Here is a 5,084-nt window from a genome sequence, read left to right on the forward strand (position 1 = left end):
TGGACCAGTGAACCACCAAAGTTGCCATCCAGCACAACTGACATCCACCTGGTCTGTATATAAAACTTGATTTCTTATCATAACAGTATAAAGATGATTCAGCCTGTGGATCCTTTCAGTGTATGAGGGGTTACCAAGCATAAGACTGTTTTAAAGTCAGATAAAGTGCACATTTTTGAGATGTGTTTTCTAGCATTTTTGCTTTTATTAGACATTACACAATGGAAAGCTAACAAGAAACATGCAACAAAAGTCCCCAGCCAGTGTTACAACAAATTCTGTGACCCAACTAGGAGCTCCAGCTATATTGATTTTATCCTATTTTATCACATACTTAATGTTGATAAGTGTTATCAAAGGTAGTCACGAATTATTGTAGGCGTTAACCAAAAGTGTGACCCCATAATCAGATATCACAAATTTTGATAACTGTGATATCACAAATTAGTGTACAGATCCATCTGTAAAGCACTAACATGTCACCTGACAATATGAGGTCAACACTTTGGTTTATATTTAATCTGAACCTGAGGGCTCACAGAGTCTAGTACATCAAAATCACGTATCAAAATGTATTTAGGTATCTAAATTGTGTGTGTGTGTGTGTGTGGGGGGGGGGGGGGGGGGGGGGGGTTATATGGCTGAAATTCCTTCGGGTCACAGAATCTGATGGGTCACAGAATTTTATGTACTCAAACTCATGATCCTACCATGCTGCCTCTAAACAATCCATTTTTACTTAAAGACTGAACGCGAAACATTAGGACTTCTCTGATTTTTAATATTGTGCTGGAGCAGTGCCTGATTTCTACCTCCCCAGTAAAACTAAGTAAACATCAGATAAGTACTGTTTTAATTCATCTGTAAAAACAGAGCTGCAGCAGACATGTATGTCTCTGAGCTATTAATAGATATTATATGAGAAACAGCATTACACCATATCATCCCCCCCGCCCCCTCTCCAAACACTGCACCCATTCAGCGTAGTTTATGGATATTGCTGATGGACCATATTGATCCAAATGCGAAAAACAAAACTGTCACATCCTGTCTGGAGCACCTGTCTTCAGTCAGCCTCTGGAGACCGTCACCGTGGAGACAGAAAGACAGACTACACCTTACCATGGATTTTAACGAGACCATGTAATTCATAAGTCTACCCAACAAGGCCTCTGCCATTTTTATTACATGGACAATGCTCAATTTATGAACAAGGAACTAGCGTTGTTGTGCACAACAATAAATATTTGAGACATTGCGCCATAAGCACAGAGAGTGCCCAGTCACTGAGACATATGGCTTGTGATGACTGTGTCCCTGTGGGTTATGTAATGCTGCAGTAAGTCTTCTCACTGAGGTGTGACATGTCATGCACTGGCCCCAGTGGAGAAGAGTTAAGTGCTTGTCCTGTGGTTTCTTCATAGCAGCTCCTCCTAATCTCGCTGGCTGGGCAACTCAAAAGTAAACTCTGACTCTTATTTAATATGACAGCACATGTTTGCAGCTCTGGTTGTCAGCATGTTTACACAACATATGCATGATACTTTTGGTTCTCTTACAGTATGAAGCATGGTCATCAGTGCTGTTGATAGTCCTGATCCAATTTCTGAAATGCATTTTGAGATTTTGCTTTTGTTTTCTGTGTTTTAAAGTTATGAGAGAAAATACATATAAAGTGCAGTTTTAAAAGTCACTAAGTCCATTTTCTCAAGTACTGTACTTGGTACATTTTTGAGCCAATGTACTTAACTTGAGTATTTCCATTTTCTGCTGATACTTACCTATATATTTAAGAGGGAACCATTGTAGTTTCTACTCCATTTATTTGACAGTTGTAGTTACTATAGTAGTTAGTTTGCATATTAAGATTTTAAATGCCAAACATGTGGTGAGTTTATGAAATCTGATGCATTGGTAAATCGTAAACTACTCAACAGTGGGCTAAATATAAATGCTAAAATTAACTCCACATCGACCGGGATTACATTAGAGGAGACCTCCAATGAGTTGACATATAAAGGTCAGTTTACTAGTGATGGAGAGTACTTTTCAGCTTGGGAAAACAGTTGTATATGGTTTTATTTATTTACCAGGCAGAAGGGGAAAAGACAGTGGTTTCATTATGGGAAATGTAGGATCATGCATTTTTGTAGCTTGACCTATAGCCTACTAGTAGGAATAAAAAGTAGTATCAGTAGTATCAAAGTATGTCAGCTTCTGCTGCATCAATTTTGACCATTCTTTTTCTAATATGTCTCTTACAAGTGCACCAATGTTTTGGAAGTGCAATACTAAATCACCCAAGGACTCCTTGTTTACATATTCAAGCATCAATATGAATATGGTGTCCAATAACAGAACACTATTAATGAGTACTAATGAGCACTTTTACTTTTACTACTGTACTACCTAGTACAATAATGACTGTAGGACTGTTACTTGGAATGGAGTATTCTTTTTTTTGAGTGTTATTTTATCGACATATTTTTTAATGCAGATATATAAACCACACAAAAATGAATGCACAAAACCTAACTTCAACATACACACACATGCACTCTCTCACACACACACACACACACACACACACCAGAGGAGAGGGATAGAAATAACTGAGAGAACCATGTATAAAGGACACAAAACATCATAACAGTATATGCTGTATATTATTGACAAGTCTTACAAAAGCTAATCAATAATCAAATGCATCACTTTCTATCTGAGCATTGCATTTTAACCCCAATCAGCCTGGTTTCAGACCTGGACACAGCACCTTGACAGCAGCATGTAAGGTAGTAAATTATATAATTTGTTCTCTGGATAGGAAGGAGTGTTGTATTGTCCTGTTAATTGATTTGTCAAAAGCATTGGATTATACTCTTCTTTTGGATAAACTTAGATCAAGTGGTTTTAACACAAATGCATGTAACTGGTCTCACAATTATCTTATTGGCAGAACTCAAGCAATAGTTGTGGACAGTCATCAATCTGGCTTCCTTTGCAATTATAAAAGGGGTTCCACAGGGCTCAATACCAGGTCCTATCCTGTTTACATTGTATAAAAATGACCTGGGCTCAATGGTTAGTAACAAGTCTATTCATTATTATGCTGATGACACAGTACTTTACACATTGGCGCCCTCTATTAACAAAGCTTTGTCTAATTTAAAGGTTCTATATGTAAGAATTGTGAAGATATTTACATGTATTAATTGTTTTTATTCCCAATGAGTGAATAGGTTGAAACATAAGGTAAGAAATGAGACCTTCCCGACTTTCTCAGTTGTCTATTAGAGCCTTTGGACTGATTTCCATGGGAAGGACCCAGGCCGGATTTTCAGCAAAAATCCAAAGGATGTGACGTTTTTGCGCGTTCCTGAGTGCCTCACCTCTCTCCCAGTAACGCCAACAAACAACCAGTATAACCACCAACAACACAACAAAAACAGTGTTATCCAAGTAGAAACACTGATATTACCTCTCCAGTTAATGAGACAACTAGCTGCCTCTGTCGACCACAACACATTTCACAACAAAATACCTCCACGATGACAAGTCGCCCACTCCAGAGCACACACAGCTAAAACAACATTATTTCCTCAAAAAGGGGAAGAAAATAAGCTCCAGAGTGACAGCAGAACATAGCTTACCCTTTTTGATTTTTCTGTTGGTAGTCCAAAGGTGGTAATAAGCACACATTTCACAACAAAACCGCAGCACGTTGATCCCCGAAATAAGCATTGCCTCTCTTTTAGCAGTAGGTTATAGATTCTACTGGCAACATTTTTATCAGTGCTTGACTATGCAAATGTAATTTACATACATGCAGCTGCCCATACGCTCAAACCCCTTGATGCTGTGTATCACAGTTCTCTTTATTTATTACAGGTGTACAGTTTTAGAACCCATCACTGTATCTTTTATGAGAAGGTCGGGTAGACATCACTTACCACTCGAAGGGAACAACAATGCCTCTTTTTTAATTTATAAAGCCATCCTAAATAAGCTACCGTTTTATTTATCATCACTTTTAAGACTTGGAAATATGGGATACCACAATCATTCTCAAGAATGCATTACCTTGGATATCCCATACATGAACACAGAACTGCATTCACCTATTATACTCCTCATAGGTGGAATAAGCTTCAGGACTCCCTTAAATTAGACTTTTTTATTCCTTGAACATTTTAAGATTTTGTTGAATGACATTTTATATAATGAATGCTCTTGTTTTTCTTAAATGTGACTGCTTTGTCCATGTGTAATATACTTATTTCACTGTCTTTTTCTTGGTGGGTTTTTTTTTGTATTTTGTAAATCATTTGTCTTATGTTTGTGTGGTATCTATGCTTTTTATATGATTGATCTATCATATACAAAGCATAGATACAACACAAACACAAGACAAATTGTTAATTGTGATTGTTAATTACAACCTGTCAAAAAATAAGATTATACAAAAACAAAACAAAGGAAAAAACCCAGTGTAGATACAAATATGGTTAAATTGAGTCCAGACATTGCAAAAAGGGACCCCAAGATTCTTCCCATAAGCTGTTAAATCGCAATTTCTCCATGTGGATAACCAAAACAAGTTCATGGAACCAGTTTCTGAAGCTCGGTGGAGTTGGTGTCTTCTAGTCTCTGAGAATAAGTTTTTTTAGATAGTAACATCCCCATCAACAGAGCTGTTTGTATGTGTGAATGGAGAGTTTAATTAAGAGCCCTCTGAGCACCCAAAGAGAGCACCCAAGTCCCTGTGATTGAAATGGAGTATTTTTTACATATACAGATATTGATACTTTTACTCAAGTGAAGGCTGTGTTTTCAGCCTATGAAAGAATTTATCAGCTGCATTAGAGGATTTTTTGTGTCTGCATATCTGATACATGTTTGCATGTGTCCCCACAATGTTTTTACGTTATTAGCATGAAGTATGGCCGGCCTATATGAGGTTTTGGATCACGGGTGTGTGCTAACTGTCCGGGCTGAACTAAGAGCAGCTCCGCGGCAGCGGCAGCGGCAACGGTAGCGGCAGCGGCAGCGTCAGCGGCATAGCTCCTCTCTGGGCGGACGCTTCC

Source organism: Thunnus maccoyii, chromosome 12, assembly GCF_910596095.1.
Source record: "Thunnus maccoyii chromosome 12, fThuMac1.1, whole genome shotgun sequence".
Lineage (NCBI taxonomy): Eukaryota > Metazoa > Chordata > Actinopteri > Scombriformes > Scombridae > Thunnus > Thunnus maccoyii.